At 39.0% G+C, this 12,912-nt stretch overlaps 2 non-coding genes across 2 annotated transcripts; both read right to left on the bottom strand.

The window, feature by feature from the left end:
* Positions 1 to 2,604: 2,604 nt before the first annotated feature.
* LOC112774891 (small nucleolar RNA R71) lies at positions 2,605 to 2,708 on the bottom strand. The gene has a single exon (XR_003189346.1). It is a non-coding gene; the product is annotated as a small nucleolar RNA R71 (small nucleolar RNA).
* A 5,979-nt stretch (positions 2,709 to 8,687) lies between these two features.
* On the bottom strand, positions 8,688 to 8,791 carry LOC112774608 (small nucleolar RNA R71). The gene has a single exon (XR_003189086.1). It is a non-coding gene; the product is annotated as a small nucleolar RNA R71 (small nucleolar RNA).
* Between the last annotated feature and the right edge of the window lie 4,121 nt (positions 8,792 to 12,912).

The following is a 12,912-nucleotide window of genomic DNA, read 5'->3' on the forward strand; positions in this document are numbered from 1 at the left end:
CGTGTTCGACCAAGTTTTCTCCTCCAGGGTTGCTTTCTCCATTTCCACGTTTAAGCTCCAGTTTAACCTTAAACTGGAGCTTAAACGTGTTCGACACCTCCAGGGCTACCTTTCTCAGCTTCCACGTTTAAGCTCCAGTTTAACCTTAAACTGGAGCTTAAACGTGTTATATGGAACAGCTTGACCATGCCTTCTTCAAACATAAATAACTTGAGCTACAACACTCCAAATGAGGTGATTCAAAATGCATTGGAAAGAAGACATCTAGAGCTTTCCAAGCATATATGGCATGCATGGTGGATACTAAAAATTGAGGGAGAAAACAGCTCCGTAATGTGCATAGAAGAGCATAGTACCAACATGCAATCAGGCCAGCTGACCTCTTCACCTTCCATGGAGTATAACTCGAGTTGTAGAGATCCAATTGAGGTGCTTCCAGTTGCGTTAGAAAGCTGACATCCATAGCTTTCCAACGAGGTATAATAGTCTATATTTGGCATCAAATTGGCAAGGTTGACAAGAGAACAAAGTGACGACTCAAGAAAGGGGGGGTGCAACGTTTGAGTGTAGTTTAATGGATCATTATCCTTTTTGGATCAATTATGTCACTCTACCCTTCAAGCAAGCAAGGCCCATCAACAACACCAAATCAAGGCCACAAGAATCATCTAGAATAGTTTATTTTCATTTGATTGTAATTTGCTTTGAATTTCATTTTCATTTTGTAATTTAGGGAGCCTATTTAAAGGCCTTAGTTTCTGCATTTGACGGGACACACAGGGGGGATTGAGGGGGAATCCAGCCCCTGAGGGGGAGAACTTTGGATCATTTTCTTTTAGTTTTGTAATTGAATTCAGAGCTATGACTCACTAAACCCCTTTCATTGGGTTAGGGAGCTCTATTGTAATTCAATGAATCAATAATAGTTTATCTTCTTCTTCAATCTTTTCTCTTGAATTTTGTTAGAAAGCTTCTCGATCTAATTCCATTGGGTAGTTGTCTTGGGAAAGAAACTACCCATAATTGGAATCCTTCGGAACCTTGGGAAAGGAATGGAGGATTCATGCTAGAGAAGCTTTCTCACAGTGAATTGGATTGGGGTTTGGATGGATATTGTGACATGTAATCCTACCAAATTGTGGTTCATGAAGCTGTGTGGTATAATCAGTGATCGAGCATCATCTCTTCTTATGAACATTTAAACCAAGGGATTGGGAATTTGTTTGTTTTTAGAGAGAATTGGTGAGCCAAGGGATTGGGATCCAATCATATAAGATTGCCAAGCAAAATTTAATGAACGCATTGGTTGAGGAAGAGATAAACATGTTTTGATTCGGAGATCTCAATATCTCCTATAACCCAATGAATTCCCCATTTCTGATTTTCACTTTCTCTTTACATTCTGCAACTCAATTCATGCAATCACCCCCATTCCCTTTTAATTTCAGCAATTTAGCTTCTGCTCTTTAATTCATGCAAATTTAAGATTCGCCATTTCAATTTCTTGTCATTTACGTTTCCCGCCAATTTTACATTCCGCAATTCTCATCTAAATCTTGATTCCGCTCAACTAGAACACACTTCTAATCCGAATTGCTCACTCAACCAATCCTTGTGGGATTCGACCTCACTCTATTGTGAGTTTTTACTTGACGATAACCGGTGCACTTGCCGGAAGGAATTTTGCCGATCGTGCAATTTCCTAAATCGTAGCATAACAAGTTTATGCGCATCAAGGTTATGGCGCCGTTGCCAGGGATTGGTTTTCGATTGACAATTCTCCAATTGGAAGTTAACTAGATTGAGCATTTTTTTTTGTTTTGATTAATTCAGTACAAGTTACTTGTTGAATTTTAATTTCTGCACTCTGTTACATGCTTTCTTTCTTTATGCCTTTAAATTCAAGCAACTAACTCACTGACTCACTAACTGTTTGAATTAATTCCTCAATTGCTCTAACCATACTCTTCCATTAACCAAGAGTATTTCACTTGTTTGTTGCCTGTGCTGTGTTCTTGGATGACAGGTAGGAGAGGAGAGACATCAACTCCTCCATATACCGAACCAGAGAGGACCCTTCATAGACTTAGAAGGGAAGCAAGAGGGAAGAGAGTACTGGGAGAAGAAGAATCTGAAGGAGAATCTGAGGACAATTTTGAGGAAGCTCTAGATCTCAACATGGATAGAGAAGTTCACAACCATGAGAGAGCTGATGGAAACAATGCCATTCCTGAGAGGAGGGTTCTTAGTTCATACATAAACCCAACCTCTGGGAATTGTGGTAGCAGCATTCAGAAACCACCCATTCAGGCCAACAATTTTGAACTCAAACCACAGCTAATATCACTTGTGGAGAATCATTGTTCATTTGGTGGGAGTGCTAATGAAGATCCCAACCAACATCTCACAAAATTCCTGAGAATTTGTGACACTGTGAAGTCCAATGGAGTCCAGGAAGATGCCTATAAACTGCTTTTGTTCCCATTTTCACTTAGGGACAAAGCAGCTAAGTGGCTGGAATCATTCCCAAGGGGGAGTCTAACAACATGGGATGAGGTGGAAAGCAAGTTTCTGGCACGTTTCTACCCCCCACAAAAGGTCAATAGGCTTCGATCTGAGGTTCAGACTTTTAGACAACAAGATGGTGAGACTCTCTACGAGGTATGGGAGAGATTCAAGGATTTGACAAGGAAATGCCCACCAGACATGTTCCATGATTGGGTGCAATTGCATATTTTCTATGATGGACTCTCTTATGAATCAAGGAAGGCTGTAGACCATTCATCAGGAGGTTCATTGAACAGGAAACGGGGTACTTCCCAGAGCCACAAAATGGTCCATGTTTTGGTGAATTTGATCACTACTCAAGTTGTGGCTGGGAAGATCAAAACCAAAGAGATTTCACTTATTCACACCCCATTCATCAAGAGCCATCACCTCTGAATTATCCAACCTCACCTCCTAGTTTTACATATCCAAATTCTTCATCACTTGAGCATTTCTCAGCACAAAATTCCTTCTCAAATTCATACAATTCATTTCACTATCCACAAGACTCATTCCACTACACACAAGAGTCATACCACTACCAACACTCCAACCAAAGACTCTATCAGCCCACACAAAACACATACTCCCAGCCACCATATCACAGCCAAGATAATCAACCTCATCAACCCAATCCGAACCAACAATTTCAAGATCAATTAAACAGGATAGAAGGAATGATTGCAACTATGGGCAGAGATGTGGCCGATTTGAAAAGCTTTAAGGAAGAAGTGATATCCAACTTACAAAATCATGGTGCTGCCATTCAAAAGCTAGAAGCACAAATTGGATATCTATCAAAGCAAATCCCTACCCACAATTCTTCTAGTGATACCATGGCAAACCCAAGGGAGGAATCAGAAGAACAAGAAAGGGAGAAAGTCAATCAAGGGAGATCACACTCCAATGACACAGAGAGTTGCAAAGAGGAAGGGTTCATTGAACCACAAATTCAGGAAGCTTTTGATGAACAGGATACTCCAACTGTCCAACAACAACCAAGTTCTGAGATCAAGGATGTGAAGGCAGTAGAAACAAGCACCAAAATGAGGATTGTGACCGAGAAACAAAGGATCATATCCATGAAGAAGAGAAGGTCGAAGAACAATCCAACTCCTGAGCCAACAAGCAAGTTCACTCAAGCCAATCACAAGGGAAAGCTTGCTGGAAAGAAGCATTCACAACAAGGGGCACTAACTAGCTCCTTTATCCACTTGAAGTCATTCCTCTTAACAAACTGGAAGAAGAGGAAGAAATTCAGGAACAGCATGTCAAGCTAATGACGTTAAAGAAGCGCTTGTTGGGAGGCAACCCAACCAAAGGTAGTTTTTCTTTTCTAGTTATTTCAATAAAAGAGTTAAGTAGATTTATCTGTATTGCAAGGAGCTAAGTTTGGTGTTGCACACCAAAACAATTCAAGGGTGAATGTGAGATTCTAAGTTTGGTGTTCCACCAAAAAACTTCATTAAAAGCACATTTCTACCTCAGCATGACTAGTCACTAGCTCCAACCAATCAGGGAAACTACTTAAACAATAGTTTAATTTCTAGTTCATAGTTTCTTTTTCTAGTTCATAGTTATTTTCTTAATAAAGGCACATGAGGTTTTCTGCATATGATCCCAATTGCTGCATATGGCAAGGAACTAAGTTTCGTGTTCACACACCAATCTAAGTTCAGAGGCCTACAAACATCCATGCATGCTAACCAATTCTCAAAGTGCTTGGGGAACAAGCAACTTCTAATAGCTTTGCAGGAAGACAATCAATCTCATGGAAGGAATATACATCATCATCAAAGAGAACACCAAGGCTAGGAAGGATGATGAACAACAAAGAAGATGCTAAAAGGTTGTATTGTCACTTAATTGCTTGTACTTTGAATTGCTGATATTTGAAGTTTGCATGCACCCCTGCTTTAAGTTTGAGTCATTGAAGTTTTTGATTGTCTGTTTGTTTAATTTTCAAATAAGTGATAGTCTAAGTGTCTGGATAACTTCATCTTCTTAAACAAATGCTTGCCATGACTTGTTCTGTTTCCATAAAATAAAAGAAATGTTTGAACAAAAGTAACTCAATTCCATTTGGTAAGAAATCAAATAAGATTAAGTGGTGGTATGCATGTTTGATTGAATAGTCAGCTCACTAAGAAATAAAGTTAGAGTTGTCACTTTTAGTGGAAATTAGGATGCTGTCTATGGATCTTGATGAATAAATGTCTTTGGCCATGAAAAAGAAAGAAAAAGAAGAAGAAAAAGCCACTGAAAAAGGGCAATCAAAAAGCAAAAAATTGAGAAAATAAGCTAGGCACCAATGGTTTGAACTTCTGAGACAAATGCCTGTGGTGTTTATGTATTAAGGATATGCTTGGATGAATAGGTTCTGAGGAGTGTTTCAACACTTGGTAACTTGGGTTAACTAACCCGGGATTATCAACCAAAAGTCCATTATCAAGAGCAACCTAAATACAAAACATTTAGTCACACAAAGAGGTGCTGGGCACCAATGTCTCAAGAAGAAATGTGAACTAAAATGCCTGTAGTGGATATGTGTAGTGCACTGATAAGAAAAAGAAAATGCCAAAGGCTTGTGCAACACATGACACTGAGCAACAAGGTGCAAATAAGCTCAAAGGAAAAGAAAAACAAAGAAAAGAAACTTGCCAAGGATATGTGAATAACAAGAGGCCATAGCAGTGTTTTAGTGGAAACATAAAAAGTGACATTCTTACCTAAGAAACAATAAAGTGATGCTGCAACAACTTTCTGCATGAACACCCCATTAATCAATGTCAATTACTTACTGATATGGCTAATGAATTTACTTTCTGTTTCATTCTTTCTTCTCAATAATTCAGAACTTGCTTGGGGACAAGCAAGGATTAAGTTTGGTGTTGTGATGCCAAGGCATCTTAGGCTAGTTTCACTAGCCTTTTTCTTTTATTTTTAGTTGTTTTATGCATTTTCTTGAGCCTTAAGTAATCATTTTGGGCCAAATAGTCATGCTTGTCTTAAATCATTCAACATGAAGATTTTGATGCAAATTCCATGAGTTTTTAGTTATATTCCTTGAATGCTATGAATGGAAGAATTCTCATGAAATTTTGCAAGACTTTGATGCAATTGTTTGGATGATTTCAGGAAAGAAGAGGCTAGGCAAGGAAGCAACAAAATCAATAAAGGAAGCTTGAATATCACATGTGGAGTTTAAGTTCCAGTTTAAGCTTAAACTGGAGCTTAAACGCCAGAATCATGAAGGCTAAGAAATGCTGAAACTGAAGTTTAACCTCCAGTTTAACCTTAAACTGGAGGTTAAACGCCAGAATGAAAGTCTCACCAAAGAAGCATTTCCACGTTTAACCTCCAGTTTAACCTCAAACTGGAGGTTAAACGCCAGAATAAGAATGCCACTCAGGAAGCATGTCCACGTTTAACCTCCAGTTTAACCTTAAACTGGAGGTTAAAGGCCAGAAATGGGAAATGCACCAGGGAGCCATTTCCACGTTTAAGCTCCAGTTTAACCTTAAACTGGAGCTTAAACGTGTTCGACCAAGTTTTCTCCTCCAGGGTTGCTTTCTCCATTTCCACGTTTAAGCTCCAGTTTAACCTTAAACTGGAGCTTAAACGTGTTCGACACCTCCAGGGCTACCTTTCTCAGCTTCCACGTTTAAGCTCCAGTTTAACCTTAAACTGGAGCTTAAACGTGTTATATGGAACAGCTTGACCATGCCTTCTTCAAACATAAATAACTTGAACTACAAAACTCCAAATGAGGTGATTCAAAATGCATTGGAAAGAAGACATCTAGAGCTTTCCAAGCATATATGGCATGCATGGTGGATACTAAAAATTGAGGGAGAAAACAGCCCCGTAATGTGCATAGAAGAGCATAGTACCAACATGCAATCAGGCCAGCTGACCTCTTCACCTTCCATGGAGTATAACTCGAGTTGTAGAGATCCAATTGAGGTGCTTCCAGTTGCGTTAGAAAGCTGACATCCATAGCTTTCCAACGAAGTATAATAGTCTATATTTGGCATCAAATTGGCAAGGTTGACAAGAGAACAAAGTGACGACTCAAGAAAGGGGGGTGCAACGTTTGAGTGTAGTTTAATGGATCATTATCCTTTTTGGATCAATTATGTCACTCTACCCTTCAAGCAAGCAAGGCCCATCAACAACACCAAATCAAGGCCACAAGAATCATCTAGAATAGTTTATTTTCATTTGATTGTAATTTGCTTTGAATTTCATTTTCATTTTGTAATTTAGGGAGCCTATTTAAAGGCCTTAGTTTCTGCATTTGACGGGACACACAGGGGGGATTGAGGCGGAATCCAGCCCCTGAGGGGGAGAACTTTGGATCATTTTCTTTTAGTTTTGTAATTGAATTCAGAGCTATGACTCACTAAACCCCTTTCATTGGGTTAGGGAGCTCTATTGTAATTCAATGAATCAATAATAGTTTATCTTCTTCTTCAATCTTTTCTCTTGAATTTTGTTAGAAAGCTTCTCGATCTAATTCCATTGGGTAGTTGTCTTGGGAAAGAAACTACCCATAATTGGAATCCTTCGGAACCTTGGGAAAGGAATGGAGGATTCATGCTAGAGAAGCTTTCTCACAGTGAATTGGATTGGGGTTTGGATGGATATTGTGACATGTAATCCTACCAAATTGTGGTTCATGAAGCTGTGTGGTATAATCAGTGATCGAGCATCATCTCTTCTTATGAACATTTAAACCAAGGGATTGGGAATTTGTTTGTTTTTAGAGAGAATTGGTGAGCCAAGGGATTGGGATCCAATCATATAAGATTGCCAAGCAAAATTTAATGAACGCATTGGTTGAGGAAGAGATAAACATGTTTTGATTCGGAGATCTCAATATCTCCTATAACCCAATGAATTCCCCATTTCTGATTTTTACTTTCTCTTTACATTCTGCAACTCAATTCATGCAATCACCCCCATTCCCTTTTAATTTCAGCAATTTAGCTTCTGCTCTTTAATTCATGCAAATTTAAGATTCGCCATTTCAATTTCTTGTCATTTACGTTTCCCGCCAATTTTACATTCCGCAATTTTCATCTAAATCTTGATTCCGCTCAACTAGAACACACTTCTAATCCGAATTGCTCACTCAACCAATCCTTGTGGGATTCGACCTCACTCTATTGTGAGTTTTTACTTGACGATAACCGGTGCACTTGCCGGAAGGAATTTTGCCGATCGTGCAATTTCCTAAATCGTAGCATAACAAGTTTATGCGCATCAAGTTTATGGCGCCGTTGCCAGGGATTGGTTTTCGATTGACAATTCTCCAATTGGAAGTTAACTAGATTGAGCATTATTTTTTGTTTTGATTAATTCAGTACAAGTTACTTGTTGAATTTTAATTTCGGCACTCTGTTACATGCTTTCTTTCTTTATGCCTTTAAATTCAAGCAACTAACTCACTGACTCACTAACTGTTTGAATTAATTCCTCAATTGCTCTAACCATACTCTTCCATTAACCAAGAGTATTTCACTTGTTTGTTGCCTGTGCTGTGTTCTTGTATGACAGGTAGGAGAGGAGAGACATCAACTCCTCCATATACCGAACCAGAGAGGACCCTTCATAGACTTAGAAGGGAAGCAAGAGGGAAGAGAGTACTGGGAGAAGAAGAATCTGAAGGAGAATCTGAGGACAATTTTGAGGAAGCTCTAGATCTCAACATGGATAGAGAAGTTCACAACCATGAGAGAGCTGATGGAAACAATGCCATTCCTGAGAGGAGGGTTCTTAGTTCATACATAAACCCAACCTCTGGGAATTGTGGTAGCAGCATTCAGAAACCACCCATTCAGGCCAACAATTTTGAACTCAAACCACAGCTAATATCACTTGTGGAGAATCATTGTTCATTTGGTGGGAGTGCTAATGAAGATCCCAACCAACATCTCACAAAATTCCTGAGAATTTGTGACACTGTGAAGTCCAATGGAGTCCAGGAAGATGCCTATAAACTGCTTTTGTTCCCATTTTCACTTAGGGACAAAGCAGCTAAGTGGCTGGAATCATTCCCAAGGGGGAGTCTAACAACATGGGATGAGGTGGAAAGCAAGTTTCTGGCACGTTTCTACCCCCCACAAAAGGTCAATAGGCTTCGATCTGAGGTTCAGACTTTTAGACAACAAGATGGTGAGACTCTCTACGAGGCATGGGAGAGATTCAAGGATTTGACAAGGAAATGCCCACCAGACATGTTCCATGATTGGGTGCAATTGCATATTTTCTATGATGGACTCTCTTATGAATCAAGGAAGGCTGTAGGCCATTCATCAGGAGGTTCATTGAACAGGAAACGGGGTACTTCCCAGAGCCACAAAATGGTCCATGTTTTGGTGAATTTGATCACTACTCAAGTTGTGGCTGGGAAGATCAAAACCAAAGAGATTTCACTTATTCACACCCCATTCATCAAGAGCCATCACCTCTGAATTATCCAACCTCACCTCCTAGTTTTACATATCCAAATTCTTCATCACTTGAGCATTTCTCAGCACAAAATTCCTTCTCAAATTCATACAATTCATTTCACTATCCACAAGACTCATTCCACTACACACAAGAGTCATACCACTACCAACACTCCAACCAAAGACTCTATCAGCCCACACAAAACACATACTCCCAGCCACCATATCACAGCCAAGATAATCAACCTCATCAACCCAATCCGAACCAACAATTTCAAGATCAATTAAACAGGATAGAAGGAATGATTGCAACTATGGGCAGAGATGTGGCCGATTTGAAAAGCTTTAAGGAAGAAGTGATATCCAACTTACAAAATCATGGTGCTGCCATTCAAAAGCTAGAAGCACAAATTGGATATCTATCAAAGCAAATCCCTACCCACAATTCTTCTAGTGATACCATGGCAAACCCAAGGGAGGAATCAGAAGAACAAGAAAGGGAGAAAGTCAATCAAGGGAGATCACACTCCAATGACACAGAGAGTTGCAAAGAGGAAGGGTTCATTGAACCACAAATTCAGGAAGCTTTTGATGAACAGGATACTCCAACTGTCCAACAACAACCAAGTTCTGAGATCAAGGATGTGAAGGCAGTAGAAACAAGCACCAAAATGAGGATTGTGACCGAGAAACAAAGGATCATATCCATGAAGAAGAGAAGGTCGAAGAACAATCCAACTCCTGAGCCAACAAGCAAGTTCACTCAAGCCAATCACAAGGGAAAGCTTGCAGGAAAGAAGCATTCACAACAAGGGGCACTAACTAGCTCCTTTATCCACTTGAAGTCATTCCTCTTAACAAACTGGAAGAAGAGGAAGAAAGTCAGGAACAGCATGTCAAGCTAATGACGTTAAAGAAGCGCTTGTTGGGAGGCAACCCAACCAAAGGTAGTTTTTCTTTTCTAGTTATTTCAATAAAAGAGTTAAGTAGATTTATCTGTATTGCAAGGAGCTAAGTTTGGTGTTGCACACCAAAACAATTCAAGGGTGAATGTGAGATTCTAAGTTTGGTGTTCCACCAAAAAACTTCATTAAAAGCACATTTCTACCTCAGCATGACTAGTCACTAGCTCCAACCAATCAGGGAAACTACTTAAACAATAGTTTAATTTCTAGTTCATAGTTTCTTTTTCTAGTTCATAGTTATTTTCTTAATAAAGGCACATGAGGTTTTCTGCATATGATCCCAATTGCTGCATATGGCAAGGAACTAAGTTTCGTGTTCACACACCAATCTAAGTTCAGAGGCCTACAAACATCCATGCATGCTAACCAATTCTCAAAGTGCTTGGGGAACAAGCAACTTCTAATAGCTTTGCAGGAAGACAATCAATCTCATGGAAGGAATATACATCATCATCAAAGAGAACACCAAGGCTAGGAAGGATGATGAACAACAAAGAAGATGCTAAAAGGTTGTATTGTCACTTAATTGCTTGTACTTTGAATTGCTGATATTTGAAGTTTGCATGCACCCCTGCTTTAAGTTTGAGTCATTGCAGTTTTTGATTGTCTGTTTGTTTAATTTTCAAATAAGTGATAGTCTAAGTGTCTGGATAACTTCATCTTCTTAAACAAATGCTTGCCATGACTTGTTCTGTTTCCATAAAATAAAAGAAATGTTTGAACAAAAGTAACTCAATTCCATTTGGTAAGAAATCAAATAAGATTAAGTGGTGGTATGCATGTTTGATTGAATAGTCAGCTCACTAAGAAATAAAGTTAGAGTTGTCACTTTTAGTGGAAATTAGGATGCTGTCTATGGATCTTGATGAATAAATGTCTTTGGCCATGAAAAAGAAAGAAAAAGAAGAAGAAAAAGCCACTGAAAAAGGGCAACCAAAAAGCAAAAAATTGAGAAAATAAGCTAGGCACCAATGGTTTGAACTTCTGAGACAAATGCCTGTGGTGTTTATGTATTAAGGATATGCTTGGATGAATAGGTTCTGAGGAGTGTTTCAACACTTGGTAACTTGGGTTAACTAACCCGGGATTATCAACCAAAAGTCCATTATCAAGAGCAACCTAAATACAAAACATTTAGTCACACAAAGAGGTGCTGGGCACCAATGTCTCAAGAAGAAATGTGAACTAAAATGCCTGTAGTGGATATGTGTAGTGCACTGATAAGAAAAAGAAAATGCCAAAGGCTTGTGCAACACATGACACTGAGCAACAAGGTGCAAATAAGCTCAAAGGAAAAGAAAAACAAAGAAAAGAAACTTGCCAAGGATATGTGAATAACAAGAGGCCATAGCAGTGTTTTAGTGGAAACATAAAAAGTGACATTCTTACCTAAGAAACAATAAAGTGATGCTGCAACAACTTTCTGCATGAACACCCCATTAATCAATGTCAATTACTTACTGATATGGCTAATGAATTTACTTTCTGTTTCATTCTTTCTTCTCAATAATTCAGAACTTGCTTGGGGACAAGCAAGGATTAAGTTTGGTGTTGTGATGCCAAGGCATCTTAGGCTAGTTTCACTAGCCTTTTTCTTTTATTTTTAGTTGTTTTATGCATTTTCTTGAGCCTTAAGTAATCATTTTGGGCCAAATAGTCATGCTTGTCTTAAATCATTCAACATGAAGATTTTGATGCAAATTCCATGAGTTTTTAGTTATATTCCTTGAATGCTATGAATGGAAGAATTCTCATGAAATTTTGCAAGACTTTGATGCAATTGTTTGGATGATTTCAGGAAAGAAGAGGCTAGGCAAGGAAGCAACAAAATCAATAAAGGAAGCTTGAATATCACATGTGGAGTTTAAGTTCCAGTTTAAGTTAAACTGGAGCTTAAACGCCAGAATCATGAAGGCTAAGAAATGCTGAAACTGAAGTTTAACCTCCAGTTTAACCTTAAACTGGAGGTTAAACTCCAGAATGAAAGTCTCACCAAAGAAGCATTTCCACGTTTAACCTCCAGTTTAACCTCAAACTGGAGGTTAAACGCCAGAATAAGAATGCCACTCAGGAAGCATGTCCACGTTTAACCTCCAGTTTAACCTTAAACTGGAGGTTAAAGGCCAGAAATGGGAAATGCACCAGGGAGCCATTTCCACGTTTAAGCTCCAGTTTAACCTTAAACTGGAGCTTAAACGTGTTCGACCAAGTTTTCTCCTCCAGGGTTGCTTTCTCCATTTCCACGTTTAAGCTCCAGTTTAACCTTAAACTGGAGCTTAAACGTGTTCGACACCTCCAGGGCTACCTTTCTCAGCTTCCACGTTTAAGCTCCAGTTTAACCTTAAACTGGAGCTTAAACGTGTTATATGGAACAGCTTGACCATGCCTTCTTCAAACATAAATAACTTGAGCTACAAAACTCCAAATGAGGTGATTCAAAATGCATTGGAAAGAAGACATCTAGAGCTTTCCAAGCATATATGGCATGCATGGTGGATACTAAAAATTGAGGGAGAAAACAGCCCCGTAATGTGCATAGAAGAGCATAGTACCAACATGCAATCAGGCCAGCTGACCTCTTCACCTTCCATGGAGTATAACTCGAGTTGTAGAGATCCAATTGAGGTGCTTCCAGTTGCGTTAGAAAGCTGACATCCATAGCTTTCCAACGAGGTATAATAGTCTATATTTGGCATCAAATTGGCAAGGTTGACAAGAGAACAAAGTGACGACTCAAGAAAGGGGGGGTGCAACGTTTGAGTGTAGTTTAATGGATCATTATCCTTTTTGGATCAATTATGTCACTCTACCCTTCAAGCAAGCAAGGCCCATCAACAACACCAAATCAAGGCCACAAGAATCATCTAGAATAGTTTATTTTCATTTGATTGTAATTTGCTTTGAATTTCATTTTCATTTTGTAATTTAGGGAGCCTATTTAA

Source organism: Arachis hypogaea, chromosome 18 (assembly GCF_003086295.3).
Source record: "Arachis hypogaea cultivar Tifrunner chromosome 18, arahy.Tifrunner.gnm2.J5K5, whole genome shotgun sequence".
Classification (NCBI taxonomy): domain Eukaryota; kingdom Viridiplantae; phylum Streptophyta; class Magnoliopsida; order Fabales; family Fabaceae; genus Arachis; species Arachis hypogaea.